We start from the raw sequence: 9699 nt of genomic DNA on the forward strand, positions 1-9699 counted from the left end.
GGTTACTAAATTATTTCTATAGAAAGAGCAATAGAGAATCAGTTATGCATTCTAAAAAAGGCAGAGAGCTTGCAGCTTCATATTTAGGACTTAGAACATTATTTTTGCTGTTGTTTTTCTTATTTTAAAGTTAATAGGTAAAATGGGTAACAAATGTCATACAATCCACGTAAGAATCAATTATTACTAAAGAGAACACCTAAGCCCAGCCAGTGTGGCTCAGTTGGTTGACTATTCTCCTATGTACCAGGAGGTCGCTGGTTGGATTCCAGGTCAGGGCACATGCCCAGGTTGTGGGCTCCATCCCCAGTGGTGGGGAGTGGCAGGTGTAGGAGGAGCCAATCAATGTTTCTCTTTCTTCAATGTTTCTCTCTCTCTCTCACTCCCTCTTCCTTTCTCTCTCTCTAAAATCAATAAAAACATTTTTTAAAGAGAACATACAAAAAAGAGTTTCTAGGAAGAAAAAATGAGACCCTGGATATATTCTCTGTTCTCCTCAGCTGTCAGAAGCAACTTCTCTAGATGTTATTCAGAATAAATATAGTCTGGAAAATTAACCATTTCTATCTTTCTTGTTTCTTCTCCTTTCTTCTCTTTTTTTATTGTGTGGAGATGGAATAGAAGAAGGGAGAAGCAAGAGAAGTTATTAGCACTCTTAAACACTTGCCTCTGGACAAAACCTCAAATAGAAGTTTGATACTATATCAATCTTTCCTATGTCCTCTGTTTTATCAATGCTCACATAAATGCGGTTACTCACAACTAATTATTTAAAAGTTGAGTGATTATTGCAAACTACCTACCTATAGTATGTCATAACACCTACTAACTTAGCATACTTCTTTATTTTCCATAGGCATATAGATATTTTCACATTAAGCCCAGCCTATTTGAAAGGAAAAGACTTTGGGTGATAGGTACTTCTATCTTAATGCTGTACAGAAAAAAAAATGTATCCAACAATTTGAGCCAAAACAACTTGATAACTTAAGCACCCTGAATTACATAATCTGAAATAGGACCTTTTCAGAGGGCATACACATAGTAGGGTTAACTAATTAAGTACTGTGACATTCTTGGGACATACCAAGGGCTATTAAAAGGGAAGTCTCTTTAAACTCTCCTTTCCTTCCCCAGCCTTTGCTAAGAAAGCCTTATAGAATTTCCAAGTAGTGAATATCATCCGTCATGCTTGTTAAAGGTCAGCAACAGTAAATCAGTTAATAGCAACTTCCTAAAAGTTTAGGACAGGAAACAATAGAGAATGCTATATCCAAATAGAAGCCACAAGGATAACTTAGAAGGATAGAATGTAATTGCTGAAGTTAAAATTAGCCAGGTCACCTTACTCTGATGGGGGAAAAAATCCCTGGGATCCTGGCAACCAGATAAATAGATATGGACTTCCTTCCCATTAATAAGCTTCTTTTAGTTCTGTGATGAAATGTTATTCCAAAGACATACACCTATTAACTCACCGACACTGCATCCTAAATCTAGTTTGGACACTCACCTAATTATTAAAAAGACCCTGAGCTTACTAACTATGTGCATGTATTATCCTATATAATAAAAGCCTAATATGCAAATCGACCAAATGGAGGAACTACCAGTGGAACTACCAGTCACTATGTCATGCACTGACTACCAGGGGGCAGACGCTCAACGCAGGAGCTGACCCCAGCCTGCAGGTCCGAGGCCAGCCAAGGCAGGTGCCAGCAGGGACCCCTGATCGCCCCGCAAGTCACCCCACAGATCGGCCCTGATCGCCAGCCAGGCCTAGGGACCTTACCCGTGCATGGATTTCATGCACTGGGCCTCTAGTAGGTATATAATCTGATCAAATTAGAATTGAAAGTATCTTATAATCTTGTAGTTCACCCCCAAGTTTTCAAGCCCAGAGCTGTGACTTCTTTAAGTCAGCTGTATTTACATTGAGTATTTACTATACTACTGACCTTCTGTGGGTAGTAAATATACTTCATATTTACCTGAACTTTTTTTGTCACTTTAGCTAAATGTTTTTGAGGAAAAATTATGTTAACTTTATCACTCAGCAAGCATATAGCAATAGTATATGAGGATATAAATAGTTTCTAAATAAAAATAAAGAATATTTAACTTAAAAGTCAAAAGTGATATAGCAGCTAAACATGGAAAACATCATTTAATTAACAAATTATAATTATTTATCATCCAAAAACATTTTAAATATTTCTTGTCCTAATCATTTTGTGGTTCAAAAACGGAATTATCACCAGATGGTTCTGACTGTTTTCCACTAGGTGGCAATATATCTTTTTTCTTTATAATCTAAATGTGTTTTTCCAGGGTATGATGAAAAAACTTCTTTAAGTAGTTTCTCTTTGAGTAGACCTAATTGAAAATTAAGATTAAGAAAATCTTAAGAAAGGGACATGAGCAATTAGGGATTTATTAGATTAGAAGACAGGGTTCTCTTATAAAAGCCAGAATTAAAATAAAAATAATAAATTCTGCTTCATGTACACTCACATTTAAAATTTACGTTAAATTTATATGACCACATTTTCAAAATGATAGTCATTTGTGGTTTTAAAAGATTTATTAAAATGAGATTAAGTTTATTTATAAATGGTAGCAAAAATCACTGAAAATTTTTAGTCCTATGACTTAAAACATCATCCTCAAGATTAGGTCATAGTATTTTAAACTGCATTACTTATTTTTATACCCTTTCTTCAACCAGGACTTTGAAAAAAATACCCATTAAAACATATTCTTTTTTTCATATATTTAAAGCTGTTTTTTTTAAGTTTATTAGTGTCCATACTTACAGCTAAGTTGGTTCTGGACTATTAATAAGATAAATAATATTTTCTTTAAAGTCAGATAGGTTTCAATAAATAAACAATTTGACTAATGTATTAGTTTGCTAGGACTGCTGTGACAAAATACCACAGACTTGGGGACTTAAACAACAGAAATTTATTTTCTCACAATTCTGTTGGCGAGCTGGGTTTCTTGTGAGGCTTCTCTCTTTGGTTTGCCGATGGCCACCTGCTCATTGTGCACTGACATGTTCATCCTGACCAGTTCCATGTGTCCTAATTTCCTCTTCTCACAAGGACACCAGTCATACTGAATTAGGGCCTCCTGGTACAACCTCATTTTTCCTTAATTGCCTCTTTAAATATTCTTTCTCCAAATTCAGGCACATTCTGAGGTACGAGGGGTTAGGAATTCAACATATGAATTTGAGGGGAACAGAATTCAGCCCATAGCAACTAGTAAATCTGTCTACACAGCCTGCTCCATATTTCCAAACCGAGCTATTGTGGTGTGGAATGAAGAATCCTAGATTGGAAGTCAGAGTTCTAGAGCTAAGGAAAGATCTTAGACACAATCTAATCTACTAATTATCACTCCTTGCTGCAAAAGAAGAACTTTCAAAGCACACCAATGCCCTGGCCCCACACCCAAATATTCTGATTAATTAATCTGGAGTGGGGCCAGACATCAGTATTTTTTTGAAGCCTCCCATATGTTTCTAATATGAAGCCAGAGTGGAGAACCACTGATCTAGACAAGTATTTTCCAAAAATGTATTAAAATGCAAATTCCAGTACATTGGCCACTGCACCATCATTATAATCTTCAGAAACAGAGCAGATTCCATTTATCAAGCCTCTTAGTAACTAACATAAGCCCTAAAGTATGAGAAGCTCTAACAGAGTCTAATCCTCTCATTTTACAAGTGAACAGATTGAGGTTTAAAGGTTACCTCATCCAAGGTCACACAGCTACAAAATGGCAGAGCCAGAAGGAGTTAGAACTTCTGACGTCCAGTCTAATTTTCAGCAGATTCCCTGTGCTAATGAAGAATTCTGTGGACTTTAAAATGATCTTGTAAAAAATAAAAATAAAAAAAAAAAATAAAATGATCTTGTAGTTCTGGCCCTAGATATAGATTGCATCTACACTTGAATTCAGACATGTCCTGACACTTCTAAAAGCCTAGTAGGGCAAAACCATCACAGCTATGTTTACATTAAAAATGCATTTCAGCCCGAGCCGGTTTGGCTCAGTGGCTAGAGCGTCAGCCTGTGGACCGAAAAGTGCTGGTTTCCATTCCAGTCAAGGACACATGCTTGGATTGTGGGCTCGATCCCCAGTAGGAGGCATGCAGGAGGCAGCCAATCAATGATTCTCTCTCATCATTGATGCTTCTCTCTCTCCCTCCCTCTCCCTTCTTCTCTGAAATCAATAAAAAATATTTTTAAATGCATTTCAGGAGCCCCTCTGTGTTCAGGGTAACGGGAGTCATCGGAACAGTTGGGCTTTTGAACTCTTGCATTGCCCCAGGTGCTGCCAGGCTCTTCTGGCCCTGGCTCCTCAGATTGAGCCTAAGGCCTAATCCATGGTTGGCAAACTGCGGCCCGCGAGCCACATGCGGCTCTTTGGCCCCTTGAGTGTGGCTCTTCTTAAGCCTTAAGAGTACCCTAATTAAGTTAATAACAATGTACCTACCTATATAGTTTAAGTTTAAAAAATTTGGCTCCCAAAAGAAATTTCAATCATTGTACTGTTGATATTTGGCTCTGTTGACTAATGAGTTTGCCGACCACTGCCGGGCCTAGGTAGAAAGAAGACGGTAGTAACCAGTTAGCAGATTCAGTGAGACGAAGCCATGGAGGAGTCTGTTTTCCTGGTACCAGTAGCTTCTGCAGCCAGAGTTGGCTTAGAGAATGACAGCCTCTGTGTAGACAGCGACTGGCAGAGAGGCACCAGTGATTGAGCTGGGACAGGGAGCAAGCTGGTAGCCCAAGAGGTTTTCAATTCTGCTGCTTTTATACATTCAAAAAACATGGGTGAGAGACCTCTTGGGAGCTTAGTGTCAGAGACTTAGTTGGCGAAGGTTGTGAACACACACATACAAATAAGTCGTGACACAATTTTAGAAAACCTAATGGATCCATTTCCAAAAACTAAAAAAGCAACCCCCTCAGGGAGTGATGATCCATGAACATTTTAGAATTTGTCCTTAAAAATTTAGCTTAAAGGTTTCCTAAAACAGGGGCTTTTTATGCATTCATGTTTCTTTGTTCACAGTAATGACCCAGATTTGAGTGAGAAAGGAAGGGCAAAATGTTGAGGTGATACAAATAATCAGATATTGAAAAATGATGTGAAATACAGCACTACTGAAGATTTAAAGACAATTTGTGTATATTTATAACACTATAATTCAATTGAGCCTCAATATGTCAAGAAATATAGCAATTTTCTAGTTTGAGGTACTAGATAATTTAAGTCTCCTTAGGGCTGGTTATACTGTTCTAAATCCATCACAGTATTTCTCAGAGTGTAGACCAAGAAACTCCTACTCTAGCCCTACCCAGTTTGGTTCAGTGGATAGAGCTTTAGCCTGCAGACCAAAAGGTCCTGGGTTCGATTCTGGTCAAGGGCACGTACCTTGGTTGCAGGCTCATCCCAAGCCAGGGCCCTGATTGGGGGCATCTGCAGGAGGCAACCAATCCATGTGTTTCTTTCACATCAAGCCAGGACCCTGATTGGGGGCACCTGCATGAGGCAACCAATCAATGTGTTTCTTTCACATCGATATTTCTCTCTATCTTTCCCTCTCTCTTCCACTCTCTCTAAAAATCAATGGAAAAATATCCTCAGGTGAGGATTTAATAACAAAGAAACTCCTGCTCTAGAATAACCTGGGAGGATGACTTGAGATGCAAATTCTGGGCCCCTCATAAGATCCCTGTCGGTATGTCTGGGAATCTGCATTTTAACAACTACCTAGGTGACTTCAGGAAATCCCTATAATGTCCCATAGATATTATTACTTTCTTCTCCTCTGTAAGATTACTTAATATCTATCATTTTTAGTGAAGATTTCTGAGAATGGGAGTTTGGGGAAAATTATCTTCTTTTTGAGTTGTTCCATTACTGAGTCAATGAAATTGTGAAGTCATTATCAGAGGTCCTCTTTTTTTTCAGTATTTTTATCTGATTTGAAAGGTAATCTTGTTCCTGGGTCCCTGAGCTGGCTGTTGTAAAGCATTGATAAGCCTGAGGACTTCAAAACTGTGCATATTAAACTCAAAATTTCTTCTTTTTTGAACACATTGCAATGTGTTCAAAGGCAAGCCACCATTCCAGAGAAATTTGTGCTTTCTGAAATCTCAAGTCCCTATTCATGAGCTGTTATAAAATTGGCAAAATACCAAAATGAATGTATTCTGAATATTTAAAAGGACTTAAGAAATTCAGATGTAAGCTGCTGGCAATCATATAACCTGATGAGACTTGTTCTACCATGCTATTATCTTTACTATGCACGGAATTAGATTTTTGAATGGTAGGTTTTCTAAATATCTCCCTGGCTTTAAGTTTAGGCATGTTTGGAGGCTTAATAAACACTTTTTCAAATGCATCCTCAAAATCAAAGACCTCTAATTAAAAAACCATTTTAGGCATTATCACCCCAGGAGGGAAAGTACCTGTGCACACCAATGCCTCATCTTTCCTTAGATTGTTCCAAAATTAGAAATTAAGATGTAATAAGAAGCAAATGGAGGGAAAAATACCTTCATGTAGATTCAAACTTTTTTTCTTGCTGTATATAGCATACCAGTAGCAACTTTGTGTACCAACCACCACTCTGCTGGAGGAGTAAGGACCATCAAAGAGATTTAAGAAAGCCTAAGGCCAAGAGGCAACTGAAGAGGACAGGTTTTGAGGGGGGAATTCTGAGAGCAGATTGAATGCCCACAGAGATAAGCTTCCTGGCATTCACTGTTTACCTCTATCTAGCCCTGCTAAAACTTGCACTCCCTCCAAAAGCATCTTAACAGTTACCCTTCTTTCCAGGAGGACCCTGCAGTAATATTCCTTTATTTCCCCTCCTCCACCCTCAGTTCGCTCCTACTCTGGACCCCTGGGCCTAGAGAACAGTGTGGATGCTAAGATTTTTCTAACTGGGTGGTTTGCATCGTTTTCTGAGCTGGGTGTCGCTGTTTGGCTGGGTTTGCTTTTCTCAAAGACCCAGTGAAATCTTGCCACAGGGGAAACAGATTCATTTGTTTGGGAGAAAAGAAGTCATCAAATTCTTTTTTTTTTTTAAGTATCACACGTCACAGAAAAGTAACTAAAGACAGAAAAAGCTACTTCAAGGTCTACAAGCCACGGTGTAACACCAGCACACCCCCTGGAGATGAAGTCCCAGAGAAAATTGGAATCATGCTACAGTTTTCCAGGTTTCAACTCTCATAGCAGGTGTGCTCTGGGGTCCCAGGCGAGGGTAGGAGTTATTTCTGAATTTCTCCTTTTACATCCACAATCCTGTTTTTCTCCAGAGAAAATGCAAAATAAGTGATGAGAGGAAAATGGAATCGATGCCTGCCCATCTGCAGAGCAGTGAAGAACCAAAGAACCGATAGAGTTCATTGTTTTTGTCCTGGGATCTTTTTCTTCCAAATCTCATTCCTTTGCTTGGGGTTTACCAAGAATCTTAATATTCCCCAAAGAATTCATTCCCTCAAGAATTTGGGGAAAAGAAGAAGATATTGTATGTATCCTTCAAATTTCCATTTTAAGAGTGGGAATGTATGATAAAATAATGCATTTATAGCTCAAGGTCCATTGAAAAACACTAAAAAAAAACTTGAGTTGGAATCAGGGGTCCCTTCTAATGACATTATCTGATGATGAGTGTCATTCACAAAGTACCATGGTCTGCAGACCTAGAGTTGTCTTCATTAAGCACTGATCACAGAATAGCTTTCTAAGAAAGGTGTCATTTGTTACATGGCATCTAGGAAGAAAAAGGGGTTACGCTTCTGCATAGCGACCATTTTTCTACAGCAGGGCGAATCATAGTCAGGACTCCCCTTTTCATTCTTAGTGCTATGCTGGCTTATAATTTTTAAGCACTGGGAACACACTGTGCTTATAAGTTAAGATTATTATAGGTAAACCAATTAAAACTGCATTTACTTGAATAGAGCTATAGGTTTGTTGATTTTATTTTCAAATATTATTTTCCAGTGACCCTTCTGAAAGTTTGGGATATTTGGAAGAAACTCTAAGAAGTTAAATACACATCCACAAACTCAAACCAGCTGTAGCTCCTACCTCTGTTTAAAAATGAGATAAGATCATTAAAGGAAGTCAAGGTCACAAAAGATGTCTTATGGAGGTACTAGAGCATCCTGACCACCTGAGGAAGATAAGTTGCAGCTAAAAGGATATCTCTTTCACCAACAGGAAAGGCAATCATATATAATAGTATGAAAGCTTCTACATGAATTATTTTATTTGCTTTTCAAGACACAGCCTTGTGATAAGTTCAAAGGTGGTATTATTCACAAGTTCAAGTACAGTAAACTGAGACACATAGATGGAAAACTCAGAAAGTTTGGAGCATGCCTTCTGACTTAGGAGCCACTGGTCTTTCCATTACACCCCCATTATACCTCGTCCTACTGTTCCAAGGTGACAGCCATACTAACACACGATCCTAAAACATGTTGGAGTGGAATCCTTCCTAGTCTTCCTCTTGGGTAAGTTGTGAGAATTAAACCAAGTCAACATGTGAAAAATACTTAGAATAGTGTCTGCCAGTTGTGTCCCTATATTTGTGTGTACTAAAATAGATATGTACATTTGTACTATATATGTAAATATATGTCCATATGTATATATACATATATATACATACACACATATGGACATATGCCCTGTGTGCAAACATGCATACATACATATTCCAATGCATGCACAGGCACACACACACACACACACACACACACAACTTGAAAAGGGGTAAGGAAATAATGATTACCGTGACCAGGTTAGCTAATCAAGTAGGACTTTTTACTATACCTCTAACCTTAGAGATTAAAAAAGAGACAAAAATTTTTAAGAACTTTTGTTTCAGTTTCTTCGTGTACTACTTTTGAAGAACAGACATGTATCTAAAAAACTGTCTCGATTTAGAGTAAGGAAAGCAAAGATTGCCTTGGCAATATGATCTGTGAAGCCGAGAGGCAGAGCGCATCCCTTCGACCTGGCCAGGCAGACTACATTGCCAGGAGGCATTCCTGCCCACCAGCAGGACATATGTTTCTGCCTCAACATGCTAGGCCTCATGAATTTGGAAGAGGAAAAGGAGGTATCCCAGCTTCTCGCTTGGCTCCCAGTTCCGCTTCTGAGCAGGCTAAATCTTCTGCATCTCTTGGAGGTATTTTTGCATCTCTAGGGGAAGAGGACATTTCCAAGGAAGGTCAAAGTGCATCCGTTCAAAAGCCAGACCGGGTACTGCCTGTCCTCTGAGGAACTGTTCAAGTGGTGTGTGTGTGGGGGGGATGACACTTGGCCCCCTCTTTGAATCGTGGACGGGATGTGGGGAAGTCCTCAATACCCAGTAACTGGCAGTGCAGTTTCCTGCTGGGCAGGTTTGAATATCCTAGGAGTAGCCTGCATGTCTGAGAATCACCAAGGGGCAAGGCGGGGGTGCGGGTCCTCACAAAACTCCAGAAAGGATCTCAAATCTCCAGAAGTCCTTAAAAATAGAGAAGAGCATGGGGTGCAGAAGGATTCAGGGAAGAGAAACCGGGAGACATCACCGAAAGAGCCAAACTGATTTCAGAACATGGGTTTGGGCAAGGGGAGAATACAGAAAGAAAACCTAAAACCTCGAGG

Source organism: Myotis brandtii, unplaced genomic scaffold (assembly GCF_000412655.1).
Source record: "Myotis brandtii unplaced genomic scaffold, ASM41265v1 scaffold111, whole genome shotgun sequence".
Lineage (NCBI taxonomy): Eukaryota > Metazoa > Chordata > Mammalia > Chiroptera > Vespertilionidae > Myotis > Myotis brandtii.